The sequence below is a fragment of the Rhineura floridana genome, chromosome 4, assembly GCF_030035675.1.
Source record: "Rhineura floridana isolate rRhiFlo1 chromosome 4, rRhiFlo1.hap2, whole genome shotgun sequence".
Taxonomy (NCBI): Eukaryota; Metazoa; Chordata; class Lepidosauria; order Squamata; family Rhineuridae; genus Rhineura; species Rhineura floridana.
In genome coordinates, this window is record NC_084483.1 from 150,586,392 (window position 1) to 150,604,411 (window position 18,020).

General features: G+C 41.8%; 1 long non-coding RNA gene across 1 annotated transcript in view; it reads right to left on the reverse strand.

Moving 5' to 3' along the window:
• The window catches only part of LOC133384472 (uncharacterized), a 58,705-nt gene extending 41,107 nt beyond the window's left edge, over positions 1–17,598 (reverse strand). Inside the window, exon 1 of the long non-coding RNA XR_009762574.1 lies at positions 17,533–17,598. This is a non-coding gene — a long non-coding RNA (uncharacterized LOC133384472). The remainder of the gene's footprint in view (positions 1–17,532) is intronic.
• Positions 17,599–18,020: the final 422 nt, after the last annotated feature.

Below are 18,020 nucleotides of genomic sequence, written 5' to 3' on the forward strand. Positions count from 1 at the left end.
ATGTACACTCATTGGTATGTGACTAGGATAGAGTATTTGTTTTTGTATCTGTGTAGGATGGTGCAACAGGTTAAGGAAAAACCATAATTATAGCATGAAGGAATCCCCCTGGGCTGAATGGGAGCTGCTGGAAAGAGAGGCCAAGTTCTACAAAACTTTCATTTTCATCTAGGGAGGAACCAATCCTGATGAGGAAGGAGGATGTTTTGTGTGTGTGTGTGTGTGTGTGTGTGTGTGTGTGTGTGAGAGAGAGAGAGAGAGAGAGAGAGAGAGAGAGAGAGAGAAAGAGAGAACTCTTTGTAGGCTGAGGGACTGAGAAGATCGTGGCTGGCTTTGTTCAGAAATTATCTGGGCCTGGTTCTCAATGCTAGCAGTCATGGTTAATGTGACCTGCTGCCTGCCTGAGGCATTGTGAGCCGGACTTCAGATGAGGCTTATTCTCATTTGCTTTTGAAAGGGTCTCCTGCGGCCGCATCACACACACAGTTTGAACAGGCTCCAAGTGTTTCTTTTTATCAACATTATTATTTTTTAATAAAGTTTCCTCATTAGCTTTTAAGGCTTTGTGTAGTCTGAGGGGTCTGGGAATTCATTTCCTCTTCTCTGTCATTCTGAGTGAATTCCAAAACCACTCGGATCTGCAAAAGGACAGAAGGGAACTAAAAGCCACTTCTCAGGAGAGGCGGTTAGGGTCAGGACACCAGCCAGGCTGGATTAAAGAATGGGGGGCCCTCTGCAAAGGTATATTCTGGGGTCTGGGTTTCTTTGATCAACACACTGTATTATTCAGACCACAGACAGACATAGAGGCTGGCTCTCTTTTCCTGCTCCACCAATTATATACTTCAAATCTGCCATGGTAGAGGGAGAACTTTCTACTGAGTAAACATAGGATTGTTCTGATTTCATGTTTGAAAAAGACCCTAACACTAATTTTATTATGACCTGCTTTTGACTAGTACTGGATTGCTTTAGCTCTCTCCTAAGTTGCCTCCTTGACTTCACCAATAAGTTGAAAGAGAATCCAATCTGGAAAGACACTTCCAACGATAAACGGAAACCAAGATGAACACAAAGGCCAAGTCAATTGTGTCATTTGGAATCAGCCATCCTATGTAGGATGCAAGGATTAGTAATTTTTACTAGGATATCCACTGCGCTTGAGATACTGGATATAAAGCACTTCAAAATAAGACCTAGATCTCATCAAGGGCAAGAAGGTTAAAATGAGACTTCACTGATAGATCACAGGACTCATCCTACTGGGATGGAAGATGTTAGGAAATTCCTCGTTTTTACTAATGCTGGGAGTGAATGGATGGCAGAAGTTGGAGACTAAAATCCCTGGAGGACTGGGTGATCTCTGTCTTCCCAAGACACATGCATGGACCTCTAGGTTAGTATGAACAGAAATCTTTGAGTCTTAAAAATATAGTAACAGGTCTTAAAGGGGAGATGGGATTGCTTTGCTTCACAGATACAATAATAATGGTGCCTAGGGCCGGAAACTATTTGAAATGACCGGGTTTCAAACCACAGTACAATAAGCAGGTTGTCTTCTTTAAGAGGTATGTTGCTTGGAACTCAAACTTGGCATAGGAAGCCACAGAGAAAGTGACCCTTTAACAAAGGTGCCCTTATCATTCTCCTACATGGAGTTTAATTTAATTAAATGACCCAGTGTATTCTTCAATTCTTTTCATCAATAGCAACATACAAAAATTTAAAATAGTATTTATTAACATCAAAATAGATACATTGCAGGAACTCCAAGATACCAATTCCCAAATAATACTCATTCCTTCCTTTGGGCACAGCGGAAAGGAAGAGATTACTACAGTTCTGTATTGAATCTGGTGCACTGTCACAGATTTAGAAAACAAATTGTAGAACATTTGCTGTGAGCTGAGCTCTACTCATGGAATGGTCCTGTTAATGGACCACGAATTTTCCCTTCCTCTTCCCCCCCCCGCAGCTCTTTGCACCTCTGAAAATTCACTCCTGAGAGTTGAGGGAGCCTTTGATGCTGAGTGCTGCAGGGGGACCAATAAAAGACACCATCCTTTTTATTGGCTGGATTGCAGGCTCTACTGTTTGCAGAGAGGCTCCTTCTATTTCTTGAAGGGGTGTGCTGTGTCCCATCCTAAATCTCCATGCATTTATTCCTTTTATTACCTAAGTCTATCATTCCCTATTCAAGGGGAAAATTTTAATAATGGGAAAGTATTGGAAAGGAGGTTGCGGGGGGACAAGGCAAAATTAATTTGCCATGCATTGAAGCATGGCCTTGGCCTCAAGTTCAGAGTCAGAGGAGGATCAGCTAGCTAAATCCGGGGCTGTTCCACCAACTGGGAAACCAAGTCAGGCTCCTAATGCTGAGCCCAAGGCTGATGGTCAGGAGTCCACAGATCAGTAAAAAAAGGCAGACGATTCTGCCTTCTTGGTAATTAAACTCAGGATTCCAAGCTGCCGTTACCTTACTAGATAAGCTAACAGTTACATTTTGAAAGGTAAACACATTGTTATGCGCACCCCAATCTCTGAGCAGCGAGACATTTCAGAGGTGTCAATGCATGCCTTGCATTTGGTTTCCTTAGAATAAAGGTGCTGGAGACTGTGGTGTCTTTGTGAAATATGGTTTTATGTGCACTTATATACAGACTGAGGATAAGATGGAAGGACTCAGTCCCAGCTGAGTTAAGATCTTGCTCCCACATTAGGTTTCTAGCAACACCCTCCCAAAGCAATAATGTTGGATTAAGCACAAAGAGCAAGTCAAGCCTCTTTGTCTCTTCCTGGCCCAGTTCAGGAGGAGACAGATCTATTATTCTCTTACACTCAATGTGGTATCACCTCTGGGGAGGAAAGGCCCACCTACCCCACTTTCTGGAAGCTTCTCTAGCTAGTAATGTCTGTGGTAACCAGTCACCTATACTCTTTATTTATTAATTTATAAAAATATTTGTATACTGCAATTTCATAAAAATATCAAAATTACAATACAGTAAAACACATGAAAACCAGCTATTACAGAAAATGTTTTTATTTTATTTATTAAAATATTTGTATACTGCAATTTCATAGAAAAAATCAAAGCAGTTTTATAACAATAAAAACCACACAAAAAATAAAACAAACTATTACAGAAGATCACTGACCATTATGGAAAATGTTTTTCTTATTTTATTCATGCAAAGAGATTCTCCCTTCCCCCTGCACAATTAATTCTACCTTGTGGTTTTTCCCATTACAGGATTGCAAGAACACCTGCACTTTGCTGACTTTCTCTTCTCCTAAAGATACAGGATCAGTCTCAGGCCCTGAGCCTGGCAACCCTAGTTCAGCACTTCCATTAACTGTGGCTGCTATTTAGCTGTGAACTTTATCTTGTATATGCAAGCAGCCTTGGCAGAGTGACATGGGCAGCTGTAATGTGTGAACCTGATTATTACAGATGTCAGTCAGCAGTACCTGTGACACATTTCTGCATTTTGAAGTGACTCTGCCCTCTACTGGCCACATCTCCCTTCCCCACTGCTGACTGCAGACCTTTCAGGAGTGCCTACAGCAGTGTTGGGCCAATCGCTGTCTCTGCTTGAGCCTGCAGTAAAGCGTTTCCATTGGCCACACCTGGTAGGCAAATGGGTTGATTTACCAATCAGCTCAAAATCTGCCTGAAGCGGAATTTTAAAAAACAGCATCCGAACTGATCTGACCAGGTTTTAGGGTAAAAAAGGGTGGAGTTTGATTAGTGTTGTGTGCTCCCGTTTTCAGAAAAGAGAGGTGGAGATGCACTGGAACCAGCACAACAGTAAGTGTGTCTCTATCCTATATCTGGTCTTTATTGAGCATTCATTTCAGTTTGTTTGTGGGTGGTTATATAATAATAAGCATTCATCCTGATTTGCTTGTGGAGTGTTTATACATCTTCTAGTTAATAATTCATTCATTTCACACTTCTCAGTGTATTGCTCCATCACTTTCCTAACTGCAAAAAGTCAATTTCTGTTTTAAAGTGGATCTGTTGTGCTAGGGTGACAAGAGTGCTTTGGTTGATTTTAACTGTGCAAACCTAAAGTAACGGTATGCACTTGAAACTCTCTTGCAGAATAGTGACAGTCTGGAGGCACCCTTAGGGATATATCCCTTCTAAATAACTCTGGGTTGTTGGGTTGGGTGTGTCTAAATGTGTGGTTTGGTTTTTATATTATGACCTATTGATTGTGTAAGTCACCCTGAGAATCATGTGACTGAAAGGTGGAGTATAAAGCTTCCTGGTAAAAAACATGGGAAGCTTTACCAGAGCATCATTCAAGATCTGAGTGCTCTCTGGCTGCATACTGGGGTAGTGGAAGACTGATATCAAGTAAAGAACTCTTGGCTGCTTTTAATGCCCAGAGCTTTGAGCTTGGTGGTTAAAGATGTCCTGCTACAGTGAGTCCCTAGTGACTTGGATGGGCAGGACAAGGCTAGTTGCTCTTTGAATGTCATTCCCATATTCTTTCTTTTTTCTTTTTACCCTGACCTTTTCACTGGTGAGTATAAAGCAGATCAGGAGCATGATTGTAAAGTTATTCTGTTAACATGAGCATTGTAAAGTGCTGCATGGCAAACATGCAGAGTCAGCCATCTTGGCTAAAAGCCTAAAGGCAACTTATATGGCCGGTTGCTAGGCAGTGAAATCTCTCACTGCCTCCCACCCTCTTAGATTGATGGGAAAGGGGTCTGCCCCTTATACATACTGAAAGGGCAACCAAGCCCATCTCTAGAAGGCAATTGAGAGTGAAGGCTGACATTCATGCCTTTATATTTCTCGTCTCAAACGGGCAGGTGGTTTTCAACTAGGCTAACTATGACAGTGGATCCTACGCTGCATGCAAAAGATCACACCCTTCTACCCTGTGGTAGATAAAACAGAATAACTTAAACCAGATCTGGGGAACCCGGCTGTGGCCTTCCAGTTGTTGTTATCCTTCCAGCTTCCATCATCCTTGACCACTGGCCATTCTGGGCTGATGGGAGTTGGAAGTCCAACAACAGATTCTTGATCCCTGACTTAAACCTTCCTGTTTCACAGTCACTTCAGCCATATGCCTTAATGGAAAAGTTCAAAAATATCTGTCCTCTAACTACTTGAGCTCCAGTTGACAATACAACTCAGCGGGATGGTTAAAAGGGTGTAACTAATCTGTGTTACTATGAGAGTAAATCTTACAACAGGAACGGGCAGACTTTAGACTTGCAGGTTCTTTTTGTTAATTAGAATGCCAAGGCCCACCAATGACAGCCTGGTGCAAAATAAACAGGGGATGATATACTATTTGAATTAATGGTCAGGAATTTAATGCTCTGGTTTGTAGTACCAGAACTGAGCCCAAAGTCCTGTCACATGCAAAAATCCATTCCTGCTCCCTCCCACCCATGTTCTTCATCTCAGCAGCTTAATTTTTAGAAGACATTTTCAAAACACTTTTTGTTGTTGCTATTGTTACAAAATTGGGAGTTGGAAATCCTTGGTGATCTACCGCATATCACCTAGAGCCCACCCTGTCTTACGATGGTGACCTAGAAACTATATGACACCAATTCTCTTTGACGTGTTTAATATCTTGTTATATGCAAAGAAGCATCCAATTAGGTAAGAGGACGACTTTCACAAGACACAAACCAGTTGCCCAGAAGGCAGCTATCAATGGTTTTTTTGTCCAGACAAACTGGATGAATGGTCCAAATTGGAGCAGTCAAACTTTGATAACTCGCAAGCATATCTTTGGATAAGACTGTTATCCAAAGACCTGGGAGGAAACAAGAGAGAAATAAAAACAAGCCTACTCTTTGTTCTTTTATCCATCCTACCTAATAACACCTAAAAATAAAAAGTATGAGGAATATATCTTCTGTTTCATTAGAGAGGATGGAAATGGTCTGCTCAAGGCACCAGGAAAAACCCTCAAATTCTTCCCAGAAAAATTAGAGCTTCTGAGAGGCAGGACACATTATGTGTGTACCCGATACTAAATTTCAAACTTCTGCGCCATAGTAAAGAAAATTCCTCATCTTGAGCAAGTTAGGCAACTGGATTATTTTGCATAATTACTCAACAAGGAACTGTGCAGGACACTGACTGAACTATGGGATTGTTGGCCACTGGAAGTTCTGCCTTTCTCCACTTGCTTTTCTGAGAATCTACCAAGAACAGTCCACACATTTTCAAGCTTAAAAAAACCAACCATTTCAATCACTCTACAGAGAGTTATGTGAAGCTCTCTCTGTTGAAGGATTCATTATACTGTAGAACCTTTGTCATGACAAGATCTATCCTTTGCTCTTATTGTTCTTATTCTGTCATACTGCCATGTTACCTGCTAACATTTATGTGTATCTACAGCCCACATTTGCAGACAGTGATCTCCTGCTAGCTTGGGAAGGAAATCTCTCCAGCCAGCATTTTGCATGGGGGGGGGGGGAAACCCCAGTTTGGACAGAGAATTCATGATTAAGTTAATCCTTGAGAGCCAGGGTTTGTCTTGGAAGGGGAATCTTCAGTTAGAGATGTTAACACCACAAAGCCTTCCCAAACTTAAGGAACAGCTTTCACCAGGCCTAACAAATGCCAAAGAAATGAGGCAGAAACCTCAGCAAAGATTTAGGAATTCAGAAAGAGTCCATTCTTCAAATACTTCTTGTAATTATTTTGGCACCCAGGGCCAAAGATTTAATACCCTGTGCCCTCATGCACTTCCTCAGACACAACTAGAATTCACCACAGTCGGATACACAGTGCTGGGTTACAAAACCATTTGTCTTATAAGTGTTCTTACGACTGTTTCTTTGTACCTTAAGAATTCAATGGTTGACTTTTAACATGGTCTTATCCTTTGCACTCCTTGGCACTCCCTTGCCCTCTGCATCCATTCCTTTGGAAGAAGGGTAGGAGATGATGATGATTTCAGATTGAGAACCTTGTGCTTCTCTGCTTCATTACCTGTATGCTGGTTAGTTCAGACATAGGGTATAAGCATCCCATGTACCCTTTCCTCAGAAATATGCTTGCTTAAAATCTTCCTCAATTCACAAGTAGTGGACAACACTGTCTAAAAGGCAATTGGAACCTCACCTGTGTTTCTACAATTCCTGTAGTTAGGGGGATGCCTCCATACTGTCACTATTTTGGGGGAGGGATTCAAGCACATTCTGGGAAATGTCTGCACAATTAAAATGGATTAAAGCACTCATTTGCCCTAGTGCAATTTTAAAGAAGAACCTGACTTTTTGTGGTTAAGAAAGAGATTGAGAAATATGTTGAAAAGCGTGGAACGAACCACATATATAAACTTCCCACAAGCAAATCAGAATGAATGCAGGCTCATTTTGTATAACCTCCCAGCAAACAAATCAGCATGAATGTTCATTAAAGACCAGATACAATCCTACCTCAGTGCAAGCAAATCAGGATGAATGCTCAATAAATAAATAATCTGGAGAAGCCTTTAGGCTTAATGATCCTTTGACTAGCCCTTCCAGTAAAAGCTTTCCTGATTCTTCAGTATCTGTGTCTACAGTTGCCAAATAACTTGTATTGTAAGGAAAATGTTTTCCAAAACTGCTCCATATTTCAGAACTCTGGAGCTGTAGCTCATCTCCTTTTTATAATATATGTGCATGGCTACAATGTAATATTAGCTTACTAATTTGTTTGCTTTCTGGGAGACAAAATCTACTCAGGAAACACAGCAGTGTGTGGACTTCCTCCAGTGATGTTGAAGCAATAACAGGCTTGTTCAAATGAATATGCGGTAAGGAGGCAATTGGGCCTGTAAACGCAAAGACTATCCATACTGAAGAACACATTCAGACCACATCTTCAGCTGGATTTCTCTTGCCACTTAGGGACAGACTAGATGTTGTTAATGGCATGGTTAGGAACATGGCCTGAGGTTAGAAACAAAAACTAAGCTTTGGGGTGATTTTCATCAGGACCACAATGGGTGCGGGGGGGGGAGGTTTAACTCTTCTTTTTCCAGCAATGATACCAACAAAGATCACTCCCCATATGCCAACTAGTATTAGAAAAAAGCTCCCATTTCTCATAGGGACTGTAGGGAAGGGTGAAACCCCCGCCCCCGTGTGTTGTGGTCCTAATGAAAATCTTCCCCAGTTTAGTATTTTTTAAAAAAACAACTGGCTCCTAGCCACACAATTAAAGCAACATCTAGTTTGGCTCTCCCAGTGTGGTGTAGTGGTTAAGGTGTTGGACTACGGCCTGGGAGACCAGGGTTCGAATCCCCACATAGCCATGAAGCTCATTAGATGACCTTGGGCCACTCACTGCCTCTCAGCCTCATGAAAACCCTATTCATAGGGTTGCCATAAGTCGGAATCGACTTGAAGGCAGTACACACACACACACACAGTTTGGCTCTCAATTGCACTCAAAGAAGGGAGAAGTAAAGCACAGAAACCAGCCATGTAATCCCATCTATATCTACTCAGAGTCTTAGATGTAAGTCTCATTGAGAAGTGCAATGGGACTTACTCCCAAGTAAGTGTGCATGGGATTGCACTGTGAGCAAATTAGTAAAGAAAGTTTGTTTGTTTATTAATTAAATTTATATCCTGCTCTTCCTCCCAAAAGGAGCCCAGGGCGGCAGCATAGAAAGGTTTGGGATCTGGGCAACAGCTGCTGGTTTATCACAAATATTATATATAGTTGAGAGTGGCAACCAATCAGATCAGAGGACAGCTGGCATATCTGATGAGCCTTGCAAGTTATGCCTGAGCCTGCTGTAGATAATTCAGGGACCCTGTTTCTGGTACAATTCCTGAAATTCCTTTGAGTCAAGTTCTCCTACAGCTTGCATTCATGTATGAAGACTACAGTTCCTTTACTTTAGCATATTGAATGTCTGTGATCAATGTTCAGTATAACGGGAAAATGCAGGGAGTTCTTAATGAAATCTACAAGCCTACTCCTTGATTCCCCCAGATTTTGGTGAAATCATGCTCCTTCACCTTTTAAAACAGAAGCGAAGGGTGCTGTCACAGAAGGCAAGGAAACCAGGCCTCCTCTGGCCGCTGTGGTCATTAGAGCACTGCAGGGGATGTCAGCACTCACGTGTGCTGATTGAAATAAACAGGATGCTGTGCCTCTCCTGGAAATGAATGTATTTAGATTTTTATACCCAAACTTTGCTTTGAAATCAACTCTTTCTCCAGAAACTCAAGCAGTCATAAATCTGAAAAATACTAGGAAAAAACAACAAAATCTCAAGCAACAATAAAATATAAAAGTCTCTTAAAAATCGAAAGATAGCCTTTTAACAACCTAGTAATAAGCAACACCCATATATGAGTAGAGAGTGGAGCCTAAATCCAACATATCCAACATATTTATAAGTAACTTTTTTTAAAAAAATCTAAGTTTTAAACAGCCTTTCTAACTGCTCCAGCAAACCATGGTGGCCCAGGCATTCTCCTGGCCCTCTTGCCCAGAAGGCCTTCCCCTTGGCCCTTTCTCAGAGTGACATGAGGTAGATACATATGGGGAGGCAATGGTGGCTCTGAGTCAGATAGCACAATCCCTTATGCTAGCACTTGAACAGCCACTTGGGCCATGTGCCTGTTCTAACTAGTACCTGTTTTGAAAGGAACTTCTCTCTTACACACAACACACACTTCCCTAATACAGTGGCACACCACAGTGGCTAGTTCATTTGGAGGCACCATCTAGAACAGGCTAATCCAACCTGGGGCCCATGTGCACTGCACATTTAAAGCAGTATTATACCATTTTAAACTGTCATGGCTTTCCCCAAAGAATCCTGGGACCTGTAGGTTCTAAAGGGTACTGAGAGGAGACCCCTACTCCCCTCACAGAGCTACAATTCCCAAAGTTCCCTGGGAAGAGGGATTGATTGATAAAACACTTTGGAAATAGTAGGTCTGTGATAGCAATAAAGGTTTCCTAACAACTGTCAGAAGGATCTTTAGGCATAGGCAGGCTGGTATTTGAGAAGGCATTCTCATAGATATTTGGGCCCTAGGCTATTCAGGACTTTAAACACAAGTGCAAACACCTTGAATTAACCATATTGTTGGTGTCTATATTGGGTTTAATTTTTTTAAATATATGCAGTTGTTTTAACTGTTTTAATGTATGCAATTGTTTTGGTATCAACTACACCTTATACATAGGCTGCAACCCTACCTTCCTGTTCATCAGCTCCCACTGGTGGTACATGCCCTGGTCACCTCTCGATTAGATTACTGTAATGCGCTCTACGTGGGGTTACCCTTGAAAACGGTCCAGAAATTACAACTTATACAACATGCGGCGGCTCGGCTACTTACAAACAGTCGTCGCCGGGACCATATCACGCCAGTGCTGTTCGATCTACACTGGCTTCCAGTTGTTTTCAGGGCCCAATTCAAGGTGTTGGTACTAACCTATAAATCCCTATACGGTCTCGGCCCAGTTTATCTAAAGGAGCGCCTACAACGCCACCAATTATGCCGCCTGACAAGATCGGCCACTCAAGGCCTTCCCTCAATCCCGCCAACCAAAGCAGCTAGATTGGCGGGAACTAGGGAGAGGGCCTTCTCAGTGGCGGCCCCCACCCTCTGGAACTCCCTCCCACAAGATCTTTGGCACATCTCTTCCCTGAATATGTTCCGCAAGGCCTTAAAGACCTGGCTTTTCCAACAGGCTTTTGGAACTTCTGGGGAGGTTTAATGTCCTTATGATTTAAATACTGCCTACCATATATTGTTTGTTAGCATAATTTATACTGTTACACTGTATTTTTGTATTCTATTTTGTTGTAATTTATTGTATGTACGTCGCCTAGAGTGGCCACCGGCCAGATAGGCGACACATAAATTAAATTTTATTATTATTATTATTATTATTATTATTATTATTATTATATATGTTTTTAATTATATTGTGAAATTGCTTTGAGATGCTTCATAGGAGGTGATTAATTAATGGTACCCATTAGCCATTTTGTTATGGGTGTGCCAGTTGACTGCTGGTTTTAACTTGAAGCAATGCTGGGTCACATTTTGGGGTTTGGACAGGATTGGGATGAAAAATGGAAATGGACTGCCTTCAAGTCGATCCCGACTTATGGTGACCCTACAAATAGGGCTTTCATGGTAAGCGGTATTCAGAGGGGGGTTACCATTGCCTTCCTCTGAGTCTGAGAGGCAGTGACTGGCCCAAGGTCACCCAGTGAGCTTCATGGCTATGTGGGGATTCAAACCCTGGTCTCCCAGGTTGTAGTCCAACGCCTTAACCACTACGCAAAAGGACTGCTTAAGGTTGGTCGGACCTGCTGGCCAGGTCTAACAATATCTTCCGTTTGTTAAGAAGATTGCTGGCTAAATGGCCTTGCTCTCACAATAAGGTAGACATCTGGCAGGTCCTGGACTGTTCTGAATGGGGTATACCTTTCTCCCCCACACTCCAGCTGAGGATGATGTAATCCAGCTCTGTTTGTGAAAAGAACAAAGGGAAACTGCAGTTTTTAAGTTAGAGAGCAGGCTGAGCTGAGCTTGAGATTTGGTAAACTAAAAGCATAAGAAGAACCCTGCTGGATCACACTAAAAGCCCATCTGGTCCAGCATCCTGTTCTCACCAGATGTTGCACCAGGGAAGCTTGCAAGGAGGACCTGAGCACACCGTTACTCTCGGCATCTGTGGGTGTAGGGATGCCTCTTTCTAGAGATCAGATGAGGGGCAGTTGATTTGCTGATGGCATGCCTGTCCGCATCATCCTGTGCTCAGCTTGGATATTTGTATATAAACACACATCTTAAAGGAAACCAAATCTGGGTGAGTAAGCACTGAGCTCTAGCACTCCACACTTCCCCGGGGGAAGTGGAGAGCACACAACAATACAGTCTTCCTCAGTTCTGCCTGCCCTGAGCAATTACCCATGTCCCTGGGTGACAGGAAAGCAATGACTTGCTTCTCCTCCCCCATTCCCAACAAAGACAGGTGATAAGGTCTGCTGTACAACGGAGGGTCTGTGTGGCACACTCGCTCCCAACAGGGTTGCTATAGGAAAGGGCAGAAGCTGGGGAGAATGCATGGGATCTATTCACGCCCCAGCCCTCATTCAAAGGATTCCTGAGGTAATGTTTGCCTGGCTTGCCGTGATGACTCCCCAATAAAAGAGTGGGGGCTATGGAGGATCTCATTAGGGATTAGAGAAATATTTGCTTTGAATGGGAGTGACTTTCGAGGTGGAGGGAACAAAGGCAGCTATTAGAAAGAGACAGCGAGACAGGCAAGGACGGGAGGATGAGATGGCAGATAGAAGCATATACAAGCTGTCCTCCATAGACTGCAAGCTGTTAACAGCACCTTCTCTTCACAGCAGTTAATTGCCTCAGTTTAGCTCTTAAACTTTTAAACAACATGAGGCAAATTAAGTAAAGTTGGTTTTGCCCCTCATGTGGCCATTGCTCAGAAGTAGAAAGGAGGCTTACACAAAATAGGTTGTATCTTGAAAATTACGGACAATGTGGTGTGACCATAAGGAGAGCCCTGCCAAAAGGGCCAAAAGGCCCGTCTTATCCAACATCCTGTTTTCACAGCGGCCAACCAGCTGCCCAAGGGAAACCCACAAGCACAGTCTGAGTGCAACAGCATTCTCTCTGCCATTAGTTCCTGTCAACTGGTATTAAGAGGCATACTGCCTTGGACAGTGGAGGTAAAGTCTAGTCATTGTGGCTAGTAGCCATTGATAGCCTTTTCCTCCAGTAATTTTACTAATCCTCTTTTAAAGCCATCACAGTTGGTGGCCATCACTGCCTCCTGTGGGAGTGAATTCCATAGTTTAACCATGTGATATGTTGAGAAGTGCTTTCTCATATCTGAATCTTCCAATATTCAGCTGCATTGGATGCCCCCTGGTTCTAGTATTATGAGAAAGGAAGAAAAACGTTTCCCTACCCACTTTCTCCACACCGTGCATAATTTTATACACATCTACCCTGTGCCCTCTTACTAACCTTTTCTCTAAACTAAAAAGTCAAAAATGTTGTAACTTTTCCTCATAGAGGAGTTGGTCCATCCCCTTGATAATTTTGGTTACTCTTTTCTGAACCCTTTCCAGCTCTACAATATCTTTTTTGAAGTGGGGCAAACAGAATTATACACAGTATTCCAAGTGCAGCCACACCATAAGTCTGTTTAATAGCATTGTGATATTGACAGTTTTATGTTCACTCCTTTTCATAATTATCCCTAGCATGGAATTTGTCTTTTTCACAGCTGCCACACAATGGGTTGACATTGTTATCAAGCCAGCCACTATGCCCCCAAAGTCTTGTTCCTGGTCAGTCACCACCAGTACAGATCCCATGACCATATATGTGAAATGGGGGGGGGGTTGCCCCAATGTACATCACTTTACATTTGCTTACATAGAATTGCATTTGCCATTTTACTGCCCAGTTTGGAGAGATCCTTTTGGAGCTCTTTGCAATCCCTTTTTGTTTTAATCGCCCTGAACAATTTGGTATCATCAGTGAACTTGGCCATCTCACTGCTCACCCCTAACTCTGGTCATTTACAAACATGTTAAATAGTGCTGGTCATTGACCATAATAATTGATTGATTGATTGATCATGTTAAAAAGCAGAGGTCCCAATACTTATCCTTGGGGAACTCTATTCTACATCTCTCCATTAGAACTGTCAATTTTTTTCTGCTCTCTGCTTCCTGCTTGTTAACCAAATGTAATATAATACTGATCCACAAAAGGACCTCTCCTCTTATTCTGTGACTCCTAAGCTTACTTTAGAACTCTAAAAGTTAGGAATCGGCACATTTGTTAATTTCATTTTCTCTGTTTCTCAATTTTCAATCTTAAGTTGCATTCTCCACATTTCCATAACAGTTTGCAATTTTTTTAAGTCCTCATGAAACTTTTATCAGTATTTTAGCGCAAAACTTTCCTAATGTACACATTTTTGCAGTTTTGCCAAATAGAATGCATTTTGTATGTTTTTTTCATTAACACATTTATTTATTTATTGGATTTCTTAGTCGCCCCTCTGGCTGGCTAACCAGTCACTCTGGGTGACGTACAAAATAAGCAAAATAGCATAAAATGACACATCAATACAATAACATTAAAATCTAAAAGCAATGATGTTAAAATCTAGCCCACCCCAAAGGCCTGCCTGAAGAGCCAGGTCTTCACGGTGTGGCGGAAACTCATTGTAGAGGGAGCCTGGCGGAGATCATTTGGATAGGAGTTCCATAGGGTGGGGGCAAACTTTGTCCTAGTATAAGCATTTTTGTACCACATTAGTTGACTGGAGAATTGCATTGCAAACTTAGGATAAGTGTGAATTTTGAAGGATGGCTATGTGTTGGTTTGTGCATTGCTTTGGTAGGGTTGCCTTTAAATGCCAACTGAATTGAATTTCTCCCCCATCCCTACTAAAAGTATGACCATTTTGGAAGTAATCTAAACCTCCAAACAGTGATCAGATCAGGCTAAAAGTAAATCGATGGCTTCGCTGCTAGTTTTGAATGGAACTGTACCATCACAACATAGGTGAGGTTGTACAGCAATGTGTAGTCACTGTTAAACCAACCCACACAAAATCACTGGTGCAGACACAGCCCAAACCTTTGCTTGTATGATCATAATCATGTCCTTGCCCTTTGAGGATTGTCAAGATAACCTGCTGCAATTCCATGTGGATTGGTCCAGGTTTGATCTTGTTAAACTTTAGCCACTAAATCCAGGCTCTACAGAGTTGTTGGAAACTTAACTTACTTATTTGCAAGATTATGTACTGCTCTGTGGCAGGGCTCCTGACCTAGGCCTGCAGCAGGGTTTCTCCTATGGTGGGTGGGGAACCTATTGCCCTGCAGATGTTGCTAGACTGCAACTCCCATCATCCCTCTTGATTGGCCATGTTTGTTGGGGCTGAGGCTGGAGTCGAACAGCAACTGGAGGACTATAGGTTCCCTTTGCCATAGTGAAAATACCTCTTGCAAAGCTGGTATTTGTATTATTAAAGAAAATCTATGGACGTACAAGCTTTGCCCATAAATCTTAACAGGGCAAACGTCAGCAGTGATGTTGGTGTTAGATCATTATCTGGGGGAAAAGGGTTCACATCCTTCCCAGCACCCATGATCACAATCTGGATTGGCCTTCCATGGAAGCTATTGGCTAACATGCAAGGGTCCCTGATTACCTGGTTCAATAGGTTGTATTCAACATAGCACCAAGTTGATCGTTCTGTCAGTGCAAGGATTTTTCCTTGTGGAACAGAATGTTCAGCCCTTCTTTTCCCCCTGCATCCTCCCTAAATCTGTTCTAGGGTTCCCCCAATCCTCTGGAGCAGATTGGGGGATGGCATGGGGCACATGCGGAGGCAGAATAGTGGGGAAATTTCCTGTGCTAGTTAAAGACATTCCGCTAGTGCAAGAGTTTAGTTGAATACTGCCCAGTCTACTCAAGGATCCTTCATTCTGCAAACAGAGCTTATATTAGTGCAATTTGTACCATCTTGAAGACTCTTTCTGAATGTGTGGGCATTCAGTGGGTATGAGTGGGTGCAATCCCACTCCCTCCTCTATACACATTCAGGGTCACTTCTGAAGAGTGCCATAGGGTTGCCATATTCCAGTTCCACAAATCCGGGCAGGTTAATTTGCATATTATGTAAAGTATTTGCATATTATGCAAATATTTGCATATTAATATTTGGATTGTCCAGTTGTTTTGTTTTTGTGCCTAGGAATTACCACCAAAAACTGGGGAAAGATGTGAGAAATCTTTTTTTTAAAAGCAACATTTTTAGCCTTAAATGCCTAGACTCTAGTTTCCAACACTATGGAGTATTTATTGATTGATTAAGAGAATTTATATCCTGCCCTTTTGCTGTTAAAAACAGAGCTCAGCACAGCTTACAAATATAATAAAAACAATAAAAATACACAATCAATATAAAAACATAATAAAAACACAAAATCGCAACAAACATAAAGTAAGTCAGGGCAGCAGTACGGTTAACCATATACGATATATTTCAAAGTTGTGGTGGGTGGGGAAAAACAAGAAGCCAAAATGTTAGGAAAAGGAGTCTTTCACACAACATGCTCAGTTGTAAATACCGTTGCAGTAAGCTTTACAAGTTCCTCCAGTATTCCACTGGTGCAGGCACTCAGACATTCAAAGTATCTGTATCTTTCTTAGGTTTTATAAAAGCAGAGCTTTGCTTAACTCAAAATTTCTTTTCCCTTTGATCAACCACATCTACACAGGTTCCACCTCCATACTCAAAATGAAACTGGGCCTGGAAGTGTGCAACAACCCCACACATACCTTGCTAATTAGATTACCAATGCCAGGATGTCTGTTTTATCGACTACTCTCCTGCTCCGCCCCCCGCCCCCCCGGGCATCATGAAAGACCCAGTCCTGGGCTCAGAAAGAAAATAAATATCTGGTCCTCTTCAAAGTATTGATAAGCCTCTTGTTTTAATTGAAATAATAATTATAAATTCTTGTTCTTATCACTAATGGGAGTTAATTATCTTGCATATGCTGCTGTTGCTTCTATGGCTGTAACGGAGTGAGGTTAAAGATAAGTGAAATGCAAATAGGAAAAAAACAACACAAAAGGCAGTAACACTTTCCTAAATGTAATACCATACCAACCACAACAAGATTCCTACGAGTAAGGCAGAAAACTAAGCATCTCACAAGCAGTCAGGATTCCTAACCAAAAACCAAAAATATGATACATGAAGAAATATTTATATAAAAGCATGACTATCAAATATATTTATTATTTACACAAACTGTAAAGATATTTATAGTGCAATCCTAGGTTTATTTATTCAGAAGCAAGTCCCAGCGTATTCAGTGGGGCTTACTCAAACAGGGACAGAAATGCAACTTCAAGTGATAAGCAACTTCATTCACACAACCCAAAATTCCGAATCATGCCACTTTACGCTGTTTTGCAACTGTTTATACTTGTTTTTATGGTTATTGGATTTTAAATGGCTTTATTTCTTGTTGTGAGCTGCCTTGGTTTCCAACCCTACCTCACAGGGGTGTTGGAAAGACTCCATACACGCACACGCACACACTGCAGATGTATAAATACATACAGCCCATATAATAGTTTATTGTCAAACCAGTTGGTCATTGCAGAAAAATCAGTATTAGTTTTTAAAAAATCAGTATTACTTTCCTACAGAATAAAAACTGTAATACCTAAGTAAGCCCTGCCTACTTGCTTTAAAATAGGACTGGAGGGCACAAACACAATTCTTTTTTACATTCACTCCAAAGTCCCATTGATTTTGAGCACATTCATAACCATGTCTACTCAAAAGTAAGTCCTATTGAATTCAATGGGATTTACTCTGGGCATATGGGATTAGCATTGCTTTTACAAAAAGCAAGTATTGGGAAGGTTTTCAACACTGTCCAAGATCTGACTCCTGCACACAAGAGGGGAAAAAACTGAAATGTATATACTTACCCAATTTATGAGATTTTCAGATAAACAGGGGGTGAAACCACCATTTTGTTTTCGAGACACTGCCTCAGGTCAATGAAACTGAAACACAATCCCTGATTGGCTGCAATCCTGAACGGGCGGGGTTAAAGCTACGAAGTGCTATACAGTACTGTTTAAAGAAAGATTTAACAGTCGGGGGGCGGCTGATGTTTTTATGTATATCTCGAGAACCGGACCACCTAGAAACTTAATTTTTTTTTTAAATTAAAGCTGAGAATCCGGGCCAACTAAAGGGCTAGCCGGGTGCCGGGTGGCATGCATAGAATCCGGGTAAAACCCGGCTAACCGGGCAATATGGCAACCCAGTGTGCATGTACCGTGAAGCAATCACAGCTCAACATGGACTTTTCTGCATGCTGCATTTATTTATTTATTTGCCCGTCCAACATTGTCTTATAAATACAAAAACAATTTCCCCAAACTCTTTTGGTTGTCCTCTGCAGGAGGCT